The sequence below is a fragment of the Dioscorea cayenensis genome, chromosome 4, assembly GCF_009730915.1.
Source record: "Dioscorea cayenensis subsp. rotundata cultivar TDr96_F1 chromosome 4, TDr96_F1_v2_PseudoChromosome.rev07_lg8_w22 25.fasta, whole genome shotgun sequence".
Taxonomy (NCBI): Eukaryota; Viridiplantae; Streptophyta; class Magnoliopsida; order Dioscoreales; family Dioscoreaceae; genus Dioscorea; species Dioscorea cayenensis.
This window is the reverse complement of record NC_052474.1, coordinates 14,027,789-14,041,120: the sequence shown is the minus strand read 5'-3', so window position 1 is coordinate 14,041,120 and position 13,332 is coordinate 14,027,789. Positions and strand designations below refer to the sequence as shown.

General features: G+C 34.9%; 1 pseudogene; it reads right to left on the bottom strand.

Annotated features, from left to right (window-relative positions):
* Window positions 1-3,949: 3,949 nt before the first annotated feature.
* LOC120258713 lies at window positions 3,950-7,873 on the bottom strand (annotated as a pseudogene).
* Window positions 7,874-13,332: the final 5,459 nt, after the last annotated feature.

Below are 13,332 nucleotides of genomic sequence, written 5' to 3'. Positions count from 1 at the left end.
GTCATTATTATTTTAATGAAATAGTTTTCCCAATATTAGAGGAATGGTATAAGCTGTGGAAGGAAATTACTTGGATTGCATTATCCTTATTTATTTAGATTCTCATATATGTAATGTAAACAAGAAGTTTAAAAGATTATTGATATTGAAAATCAATTACTAGATGTAGTTACTAATCTAAAAAGAGTTACAAAATCTCATATACCTACTGCAAATGCTTTAATTCAAATAAATGTTCTAATAGGATAACTATTAATGTGAATGAAACAAAGCTATACTTGAACCTTGGTAGATTAATTGGTCCCAAAGATAACAAGTTTTAGAAGAGAACATGAGCTAAAAATCAAAATGGTTATAACACAGATCAAGCAAGTTCTCCAGAAGAGACCTAAAACATAACTATTCATGAAACCTCAAAAAATGTTCAAGCACTTGAAAATAATAAATGAAGTGTCCCAATAAGTTATGCCAAAAATAAAAATAGCTGGAACCAAAGAGATAAAGTTGTCCACAACATTTTTACATATGATACAATTATGAATATTTTAAAAGAAAATGAGGATCTTGAATCTACATCTGTTGAAGAATGAAAAAGTGATAGCAACCCCTTACTATCGGCGTAAGTGCACGGGTTATACAAGTAGTAAAGTGTACCCGAATGAGCCAAGTAGCCGAATCCATAGGGATTAGAAAGCTTTCAATACTAGTCATTCTTCTAATATCTAGTTCGATCTAAAGGTTGGGTAAATAAATTAAACTAAAAATCTAAGAGTAAAAAGAGTTTGGGAAAGGAATTGGATGAAAATCACTGAGATAGAGCAGTGCCCAAGACTACCCCCTTGAGGAACTTGTATTGATTCCTATACTAGCTATTAGGTACATTCTCTTGGACCTAGGAGATACCAAAGATAGTCGATCCCTTTGGTCCAAGTGATCAACCCTAATCCCATACTGTGTTTCAATGAAGCCCTATGATTGCATTTCACTCTAAGTATCCATCTATAGGGTTAACCCTAATTCTGAGAGTTTGACACCATACATCCTATCTCAAGTCATGTACTCGACCTTTTTCCTTTATGTGTGCCCTAACAAGATGGATTTCTCAATCATCATCAAGATAACAAAAATGCAACTATGACAATCATGCACAATGAAATTACAATACAAGATAAAACATAGAATGAACCCACGAAAACTCCATAGCCAATGCAATTAAGGAATCAAATACAAAACATCTCAAGGTTTATAATCTAGGGCATGGGAGAATGGTTTAGCCCCTCATGGTTTCACACTGCATTGAATAGACAAAAAAGCAAACAAACAAACAAACAAGAATCCATAAAGACTCTATTTTGCTTCTCAAATCTCTCCGATAGTGTTTCGAGGAGGTTCCCACCGACTTAGCACTACTCCAATCAATGCTCTTGTATTCTAGCTATCTTCCCCTCCAAAGTGTTAATGAAGATCGCCCCGAGGTTCCAGCCAAAACCCAGCCAAAAGTCCCCTTTCAAACCCTGACTTTTGGCTTAAAATAAGTGTTTCCCGATATGAGCATAGTGCTTAATCCATTCTTGTGCCTGTGCACTTTATGGGAGAGTTTGAGGATCTGCATCGATGTGAAAATTAGTCGACTTGTGAACTGCACGACCTTGAACATGCCCTAAGAATGACCATGCTTCGATTTACACGGCCGTGGTCTGAGGATGATGTCGGTCCTTCTCTTCTTTTGGCAAATTCTCTAAGTCCTGAGATGTGCATGGGCTAAACACGGGTGTGTTGAGGCCGTGCTTCTCTTGAGAAAATCTAGTTGTGCTCTTTTCATACCGAATCTGTGCCAAATCTTGTTCTTTCGCCCTAAAACCTTTTCACCTGCACATTTAAATACAATTATCGATAGTAGTATCCAAACACAACAAATGAATGCTAAAAGACAAACTAAATACATAAAATTGTATATAAAATATCTATATGAATTGCACTAATCAAGAAGTAAAGATAATTAGCCAAAATGGAAGGACTTAATTCAAGCAAAATTGAATTTAATTACAAAACATGGAAAATTTCAATTTATGGTAGAAGGATTTTCACAATAACTTGACATTGATTGTAAATATACTTATTAGCATATGGTAGATGTAATCACTTTCACATATATTATCAATTTCGTAATTCATGGAATCATGAGAAACATAATATATGTCTAATTGATGTTGTCACAACTATATATATATAGCTTAATATATATTGAAATGAATATTCTTGAAGGATTTAAAATGCTTGAAGCATGTAAAACTTAGAAATTTGTTTAATATGACTACAAAATCTATATATGAATTTAATTTGTCCATATGTCTTTATAAAAGGGTTTGAAGCTAAAGGTGTTATAATTGTTATATATCAATTATTTAATTACTATTAAGACTCTCAAAGAGCTTGCAAAGCATAGAAAATATAAAGAAAGGATATGAAAAAAAATGTGTCGATTTGGTCTTGGTTTATAGATTGAGCACTTTAATAAAAGAACTTGTTCATCAATAAACTTATAGAGAAAATATTTTAAGGAGATGTTACACAGATAAAGCACATCCACTGAGTAGCCCAATGGTTGTTAAGTTACTTGATATAAATCCATTTTGAAGTTATGAAAATGATGAAGAGCTTCTTTGCTCCAAAGTACCGTATCTTAGTGCTTCTAGGACACTATTTTATATTGTTGATAGTAGATAACTAGATATAGCATTTTTTGTAACCTTATAGCAAGCTTTAGTTCATATTCAATACAAAGACATTGGAATGGAATCAAACATATATTTCAATATCTTAAAGAAACTATTAATGTAAGTTTATTTTATTTAAATGAATTTAAACTTTAACTAATTGGCTATGTGAATGCAGGATATTTATCTGATCCAAATAAAACTGGATCTCAAATAGAATATTTATTTAAGCTGGGATATAGCTATATTATGGCATTCAATGAACAAACTACAACTATTACAATTATGAAACCGTGGAATCAAAAATACATGTCTGGCGCCGTGTCGATGAAGAAACACCAGGCGATATATCGAATCACAAATATTATTATTTTTATTTATTTTTATTATCGAATCACAAACACCAGGCGAACTACAACTATTACAATTATGAAACTGTGAATTATAAATTTCATTATTTATTTATTTATTATATATATATATTCCATCATATATATATATATATTTCATATATTGCTCCCTGTGCCTCGTCACTGCGTTGCATGGTTCATTGCCACCTCAAGATATACTTCTCATTACCCCCTTGAAATTTGTATATTTTCTATATAAAAAAAAATTGTCGCTGCTTCAGAATGAGAATTTTTGTTGTTGCTTTGGGATTCTATTTTATTTTATTAATATATTATTATTGTTATTTATTGTAATTTATTATTATTTGTTTGGGCCAAAGTTGGGAGAATAATATCTTGTCCCCCACTATCACCCTTGATCCTTTAATATCATAACGAACTCCATCCAAAGGTGGCACATGTCATCTTGCTATAGGTTACTTACTAATACCATTACCTCTACCACTAATATTATCATAGTTTCATCAATCCTCTAATAATAATAACCCAAATATTCTTTCAAGGCACTAACACCCAAACACATCCCATCCATACGTCCCATCCATGTTACAATCCCAGGCACTAACACTCAAATACGTCCCATCCATGCTATAATCCCATGCATGACCACCCTCAATGAGTTAGTTCATGAATAAAAGCCACTAAACCGAGTTATTTGTGCTGGCCGTCTCAAGTGCCTTGTTTGGCCACGACCTTCATCTGAAAATCACCCTTGGTTCCGCATCAGATGTCTAGAAATCTATGATTATTATGATAAGATGGTCCACAATAAGTCTCGCAATAGACATGAACCCTAGGGGCCTCGTCAACCCGATGGGCCAACTATTTCTTCTTAAACATGACCTCTTTTGATTTCTAGAAATCAACATGTATTACTTTCATCTTTCGCTCTCTCAAAGCAAACAAGCCAGATCATAGTTGTCAATATCATAGGATACGGGATACGTATTGCACGATATGTATTTAAAAAACAGGATTTTGATACTATCGGTGAGTGTATCGGTATAATTTTAATTATTGTAATTTATTGTGTGTATCTATTAAAATATATTGTATCATAAGAAGCTGTGATATTTTAAAACTTAAGAATTCAAAAAGTCATGACTCTATCCAAGGGAATTTTTCGCTTCAAATGTTTTTTTCTTTTTGCAAAATTTTGACGGCAGAGAAAAAAAATAAGATTCTTGATGGAGAAACCCTAAAGAGGATATCCTCCAGACTCTTAGCCCCTATTTAAATTTTCATATCATGTACTTATCTAGATCAAACTTGGATAAGATCCATGAGATTTATAAATTTTAAATGAATAATTTGTGATTGTATATACATATATGTAATTCAAAATCTATTTTTGTATTAGTTTAATCAAGATTATTCATGGTTTAACTTTTAATTTTTTTATCAGTGTTATTAACATGGCTGATATCAAAAGTAGGAGAAAAGAAGATATTATATACTACCATTGCACCCGAGTTGATAAAGCAAATAGAATGAAATTAAAATGTAATTAATGTGGAAGGATTTATACAGGTGGCTCAATTCGAATGAAACATCATTTAGGAAAGACTGACAAAAATATGGCGGCTTGTAATAAAAATCTTGAAGAAGTTAGTAACTTATTTCAAGGGATAGTTAAAGATCTAGAAAAAAAGAAAAATATTGGAGATGAAGAAGCTGATGATCTTTTTGAAGAATATTATGAACAAGTTTCCGGTGGCAGCATAAGAGGAACTTTAGACCTAATGGTTACAAGAGGAGGGAGCAAAAAACAAACCACATTGAATGCAATGCTAAAAAATCATGAGATTGTATGCGAGATATATGTAGATTTTTTTATGGCAACTCTATCACATTTAATGTGGTGAAAAGTCCATTGTTTAAGAAGATGATTAAGTCCATTGGTGAATATGGACAAGGATTGAAGCCTTCTAGCTATCATGAAGTAGAGAATGTAAATGGCTTACTTGAAAAATATAAGAATGAATGGAAAAAAACGCATTGCACATTGATGTCTGATGGTTGGACTTGTGGAAGGGGCGTTCTATCACTAACTTTTTAGTGAATAGCCCTAGTGGAACTGTTTTTTCTGAAATCTATTAAAACATCAAGTATATCTCACAGTGGTGAAAATATGTTTGAATTGCTTGACTCATTGGTTGAAAAAAATTGGTGAAGACCATGTGATACAAGTTGTGACAGATAGTGCTTTAGCATATGTTTTAGCAGGTGAGAAGCTAATAGAAAAAAGGAAAAAACTTTTTTGGTCTCCATGTGCTACACATTGTATTTATTTGATGTTAGAAGATATTGGACAATTGCCATTGCATGCTAATACCCTCTCCAAGGCTAAGAAAAATTACCACTTTTATCTATCGACATACATTATTGATAAATATGATTAAAAATTTTGCTAATAGCTATGATTTGATTCGGGTTTGGGTGACAAGATTTGCTACTTCCTATCTTACTTTGAGTTGTATGCATGAGTTGAAGAAGACATTGAGAAGTATGTTTGTTTCCGAAGAATGGTTAAATAATAGTCCATTTGCAAAAAAAGAGTGATGGCAAGAAGGTGGAAAAATTTCGTCGTTGGTGACGAAAATTTTTGTGATGCCATTGTGTATTGCTTGAAAAGTGTTGTACCATTAGTGAAAGTTTTGAGACTTGTTGATGGAGATTCTAAGCCTGTAATGGGATACATCTTTGAGGCTATGGATAGGGCAAAAATAGCAAAAAAATTTTGATGATGTGAGCTCAAGGTATAAAATAATATGGGACATAATTGAGGAAAGGTGGTTGTCGCAACTCCATAGGCCTTTGCATGCAGCTGCATACTATCTTAATCCAAGGTATACTTTATTTTTCATTTGTTGATTTAGTTTTATTTTTACTATATTTAATTGATTATTATGCATTTTTTATAATTTAATCACTTATTTATTTTAAATAGATTTCACTTTGATCCTATTTTCAACCATCAAGATGAGGAAGTGACAGTTGGTTTAATTCAAACTATTGAGAGGATGTATTCAGATGTTCCAATAAGGCTGAAGATAGATAGGTAACTTGAAAAATTTTTAAAAGGCTTAGGGGATGTTTGGAATGGATATGGCAATTGTAACAAGAGATTAAAAAGCATCTAGGTATGATTTAATTTATTTTGTCTCTATTCTTACTTATAAAACATCACATATTTATGTAATTTTGAATTTTGAAAAGTACTCATTCTGTGACTAATATATGTAGCATTGTGGTGGGAAAGCTATTGAAAGCAATTCAAAGAGCTTCAAACTCTTGCCATTAGAGTATTAAGCCTCACATGTAGTGCTACAGGATGTGAAAGAAATTTGAGTACTTTCAAACATGTACATTCCAAGAAAAAAATCGTAGAGCAACAACGTTGGAATGCACTTGTTTTCTCATTCACTACAATATCAATTTGCAATTGAGACAAGAAAAAAGACAAGGGAATGGTGATACATACGATCCTGTCTCATTATCAGACATGGAATCAGATGATGAATGGATAACAGAAAGTGAAGACCCTACCTCAAGATACATCATGGATGGATGTTCATGAATGTTTTTCAGAAGTGGCTTCAACAAAATGGAGAAGAGGTCAATTTATATATTCTAACTATATAATATTTTATAAATTAATAGTTTAATATAATTATTGAATATGAAAAACTTACCATTTTTATTTCCAGGTCCTAGGAACTTACAAATGCAAGCAAACAAGAAAGGAAAAGAGATCAAGATACAAGAAGAAATTCAAGATGTCAAAAATGATAATGATAAAGAATTTAATGAAGATTTAAATCAGAGAGAAGTTGGAGATAGTAATGTAGCAAATTTGGACATTGATGATGATTTTTGAAAACTTTTGTACTTATCTATTCTAGACTATAACTTATTATTTTAGACTATTTTCCAAACTTATGAAATTATGTTTAATTTAGTTAGATGAAAAATGTGAAAATGTGTATGTTATATATTTATATGTGTGTATATATATATATATACTATCTATATAAATATCTTACGTTAAAAGATATGCTACATTATATTACATAAAAATTTAAAATTTGATACATCATACCATACACGATTTAACAACTTTGGTGTAGATTTCTTTAATGTCAACACTAGAAAATTCTTCCTTCGTCATAAAAAATTCTTCCAACTTGACATCTTTAGCCAACGTCATTCTTGAAGTATGTATCTAGAAACTACGTCTTCTTGTCTTTATATCCAGAAAAGGAAATTCAATCTTCCTATCAATTTGGCCAGGTCGAATCAACACAGGGTCAAGGCTTTTAATTTTGTTTGCTGCCAGAATGACCTTAACATCTCCTCTTAAGTCAAAACCATCCAACTCGTTCAATAACTCAAGCTAGCATTGTTCTCTATATTTCACGCTCACCTCTTGAATGAGCATCATACATTTTTGTACCTACATCATCAATTTCATCAATGTAGACTATAGACGAGTGAAAGATCATCAGTAACTCTAAAGAGTTCCCTGTTTTCAGCAATCAAGCCAATGGTATCCCTTTGCAACAGTGTGAGCTGGGCAGAGAGAATGGTTGCTTAAGTCTGAAGAGTTTGCACCTTCCTTTCTAGTTTACTGGTGTATTTAATTTTCTTCTCCTTTGAATGAGCAGCAGATTGCCAATTGGCAAGAATCCTCTTAGCTCTCTTAGAGTTGATCAGCACAAGCTCAATGAGCTTATTAGCAGCCATGAGATTTGGGACATCCTCGTGATTTGTATTCACAACTAGTCTTGAGATTTGGGACACTCAAACAACCTTGAGATTTGTGCTTTTGGATAATCATGTGATTTATATATTTTAGATCGCTTCGAGATCTATGCTCTTGTTTGATCTTAAGATTTGAATATTTTAGATCACTTCGAGATCTGCTCTCTTGGTCATCTGTGCTCTTAGCTGATCTTGAGATTTAAATATTCTAGATCGCCTCGAGATCAGTGCTATTAGCTAATCTTAAGATTTGTGTATTTTAAATCACCTTGAGATCTGTGCTTTTAGTTAATCTTGGAATATAGGCAAATATTGTCAAATTTATTTATCTTCATAATATATTTCCTTAAATGCTATATGGATTTGGCTGCATGTGATTAAAATAAACATATTTTAAAATTTTGATTTCTATTTAAATTAGGACATGTATTTGATATATGTATATCTTTTATTTATAATAATCAATTAATTAATTATGGTTAAGATAAACATATTTTAAAATTTTGGTTTTTATTATTATATGTATTTGATATATGTATATCTAGTGGTATCAATGGGCCGGCATGGCTCAGCACAACCCGGCCTAGGGCGGTCGGACACTGTGCATGCTCGAGCCAGGCACCACTCATTACTGTGCCATGTCGGACCGACACGGCCCGCCAACATGGGAGGGTCGGCACAGCATGAGACACGATCCACTTTGGGTGGGCTCATGCGGTGTTGGCCCACCCATTAATATTTTATTATTTTAATATAAAATTTTAAAAAGAAAAATAAATCTTAAAAATTCAGAAAAATTGAAAAAAAAAACTGATAAAATATAAATTTATACATTCTCAACAAATATTTCAACTAATTTACCAACTATTTTGTAATTTTACATTCTCCATCACCGTGCATATACATTTTTTTCACTTCCTCAATTGGTATTAATCTCAAAATGTAATGCATTAATAGCTTTCATCTGACACTCTTTAGCTTAATTTAAACACATGAAAACAGTATTCAACTCATGGATTCAAAACACAGAGATCTATCATATGATCCTCAAAGCTTGAATATTATCACATATGTTAACAATTGGCTCAATTGTCAAATGATTAGCAGAAATTAACATGCAGTAATTTAGCAGATCAGGCAAACAAAATATAATCACCTTCTGTGTTCTCTCAAGGACCAAAAATCTAATTAAAAACAAGTTGCTTAAACAAAGAATAGCACACCAAATTGCAAGTTCAATAAACTAAAATCAACATATTTCAAGCAAAAACATAATTAAATTCAAATAAAAACCAAAACATTCAAACAAGATCTAATTTGGTGACCTCACCGGTGAAGATCCCTAGGATTGGCATGATTACTGGGAATGGCATAATTAAAACAAAACATAAATCGGAGTAGAGCTGTCAATTCGGGCTTGGCCCGCGGGGTCAGCCCGCCCCGCCAATAAAAATGGGCGGGTCGGGTTGATTTTTTATAGGCCCGCCTGGAAGCGGGCCTAAATGGGCCAACCCGCGCGGGCCGCGGGTTGGGCGGGGCGGGCTCAGGTTGGGGCGGGTCAGCCCGCGGTCCGCTTCTAATTTATATATAATATATTTTATATAATTTATATATATATTGATATTGACATATTGTTAAGGATTTAAATTTTGTGATTGTAATGAATGTTTTTATTTTGTGATTTGTTAATTTTGCTAAATTTTTGTTGATTGTAATGGATGAATATTATAATTGTAATAGATGTTTTATCTTGTGGTTTTTGTTGTTGTTTTTTTTAAATTTTGTAATAGATGTTTTTATTTAGAGATTTTGTAATTATTGTTGATTTTGTTAGGTTTTGAATATTATAATGGATGTTTTTATTTTGTTAATTATTGTATGTTTTAATTTTTAATTTAGTTTTTTTTATGAATTTATAATGAATGTTTCAATGTTTCATATATTACAACATTTATAAAAATAAAATAAATTAATTATTTTGATTTTTTGGCGGGCCGGCCCACCCGACCACAACCCAAAACGGGTCGGGTCGGGTTGGTATTTTGCCGGCCCGCCCTGCCCCGCCAAATGGCGGGTTTTGGCGGGCCGTGGGCCGACCCGCCCTGCCAGCCCTTTTTGACTGCTCTAAATCGGAGGCTGAAGAAGACTATTTAAAATTGTTGGGATGGGTAAAATTGTCTTTCTGACAAAAGAAAAAAATAATTTAAAATTTTAATTCCCACAGGTCACAAAGGAAAAAAAATTAAAAATTTGTGCAATTTGGCTTCTAATGACCCTTGCGGGCCGTACTGGGCCGTGTGCCTGGGTTGGCACGGCCCGCGTGCCACTGAACCCAGCCTGGCATGGCCAAGGTTCTGGCCAGTGCCCAGCCTTACCACGGCCTTGTAGTACTGTGCATGGGCCGGCCATGGCCCAAATTGTGTCGGGCATGGGCCGGTGCCGGTGACACCACTATTTATATAAACTGAAACAAATGAAGAATGTGTTGGGTTAAAATTGATTAGCCAATAAATCCAAGAGATTGAATTGTTTTCATTACAAAAGGGATTCTGTTTGGGGGACTTAATGCTTCACTTAAGACCCCTTTCGGAAGCACTAACACACCCGTAGATGTCCCAATAACCTGTCAAGGTTAGTCTCCAAAACACATGCAAAGATAGGGCTATAATAGAGAAAGAAAGATAAACACACACAAACCACGACACAGTAATTACGTGGAGTTCGGCACTCTTGCCTACGTCTCCACGGGGGTCGGGAATTGAAATCCACTATGAAGAATATCTCCGATGGCTTGAACAACTCTCAAGCTCGTCTCAAGAAGAAAACAATAAGAAAATCCTGACTTATATATACATCATTTCCAACTCAATGAGAGATAATCTTATTAGCATATATTATATGCTAATATATCCTTATATACTAACATAATAATATATGCTAATATATCCTTATATACTAACATAATAATATATATGCTAATATATCTATATAACATAAGTCAACATGTGACTAACATGCACATGCCCACAAAGCCACTCATAGTTATTTCTTATCATTGTTTCTCTTCACAATTCTCCACCTCGTTTCTCATTTGATACCAAATGTGGAGCGAATAAGGATTTCTTCATCTCTGAGACCATCAAGATAGAACATCTTCACCAAACTCAAATAGTCGATTCCCAACCCCCAAAAATTCCCTTTATTAGCATAAATCAAGATTGAGCAAGTTCAAACAATGTTGAAACTTGCTCCTTTGGAACAACTTTTGGTGAATATGTCCATGGATTGTCCTCTGGTGTGCACCTTCAGTAAGGAGATAGAGCCTTCCTCTATTACATCCCGCTAAAAATGATACCGGGACATCGATATGCTTGGTACGAGCATGGTGCACCCGATTTCTAGCAAATGAATTGCACTGACTCGATCACACCCCAAGTCCACCGTGCCTTGCTCAATCCCCAAATCATCTAACAAACCCCATAACCACAAAAGCTTCTTTCACTCCTTACCCTTGCGGCGTATACTCGACCTCTCGTGGTAGATAGTGCCACTGTGGCTTGTAACACTGATCGCCAACTAACTGGAGCACCAAATATCCGAAATACATAACCTGATGAGTGGAGCAGCGAGTCGGTCTAGATCACTTGCGTAATGCAGGTCCACAAACCCACTCAAGCCCGACATCTTTTCTCCACCAAAACACAAACCCATGCTAATGGTACCCTTCAAGTACCTCGGAATCCATTTCCTTTGCTTCCAGTGAAGCCTTCGGGATTTGCCATGAATCGCTAACCACACTCGACCGCTTGTGAAATATACGGGCGTGTACATACCATCGCATACATTAGGACGCCTCTTTGCACAAGCATAAGGAACACGAGCCATGTGTTCTTTTTTTCTTCATCAATTGTGGAAGATAGCTTACTAGAGAGTCGAAAATGTGGGGCCCGATGGAGTCACCACCGGCTTAGCATCTTGCATTTCAAACCGTGATATTACTTTCTCAAGGTAACCCTTACGATGTAGAAATAGCTTCACGGCTTGACCTCTCTCTTTTGATCTCCATACTCGAGTATTTTCTTGGCGGGCGTACCATATCTTTCATCTCAAACTCCCTTCATTGAGGTTGAGACTTTAACTATCTATCTCCACCTTGCTCTTGCTAGCAATGAGCATGTCATCCACGTACTAATAGGAGATAGATATATGCATCACCACAAAACTTACGAGTAAACACAACAATCATACTTGCTTCGGAGTAACTCTTCTTGAGCATAAAAAGTATCGAGCGCTTGTACCACTTTGTCGGTGATCTGCTCAAACCATAAAGTGATTTCCTCAAGCGGCAAACCTGATTCTCTTTTCCTTCGAGTTTGTACCCTTCCGGTTGATGCATATAAATTTTCTCATCTAAGTCACCGTGTAAGAAGGCCATCTTAACATCAAGTTGTTCCAGCTGAAGATCACCATGAGCTACCAAACTCAACAATACACGGATAGAGGTGTGCTTCACTACGGGAGAAAATATCTCATTGTAGTCCACCCCTTCTTTCTGTGCAAATCCCTTGGCAACTAGTCTTGCCTTGTACCTTGTGCCACAAGACTTAGATGAATCTTCCTTTTTCTTGTACACCCACTTACAGCCTATAGCATGCTTACCAATGGGCAACGGGACAACTTCCCATGTTTGGTTTTTCCGAAGAGATTCCATCTCTTCCTCCATTGCAACCAACCATCTCTCACTATTCTCATCTTGGATAGCTTGCTTAAAAGTGACTGGCTCATCATTCTCCACCGAGAGTGCATACTCAACCAAATTTACCTGTCCATAGTGTTTCAGAGGTTCATCTGACCCAAACTTCTGAACCATTTTAACTTGCCTCTTTGGCCTAGTAGTAGCCAAAGACTCTGTTTTCTGCTGCTGTAGTGTTTGTGTATTCTGTTTATGAACCTCCTTATGTTCATTTACAACAACATTCTCATGAACATGGCTGGGGCATGGTTGGTCTTCAGATCCATCAATCTCCACCACTTGGGTGTTAGTTGTTAACTCATCACCATCACCATCAAGAGGCTTCATAGCTTTAGGCAAAGCTAATATGGAATTCTCATCAAAAGTAACATCGCTGCTGATTATAAACTTTGAATCTTCCATACACCAAAGGCGATAGCCTTTCACTCCTTTTGCATATCCCAAAAAAATTGCCTTCTTGGCTCTAAGATCAAGCTTATTCTCTTTCACATGATAGTAAGCTGTACAACCGAAAATTCTAAGAACATTATAGTCTGCATGTTCTCCTGACCATAATCTATAGGGTGTGTCACCATCAAGGGTGGAATGTGGAGCTCTGTTCACTATATAGCATGCTATTGCCACTGATTCTGCCCACCATTCTCTGCCCAAACTAGAATTAGATCTTATACATCTTGCTCTCTCAAGT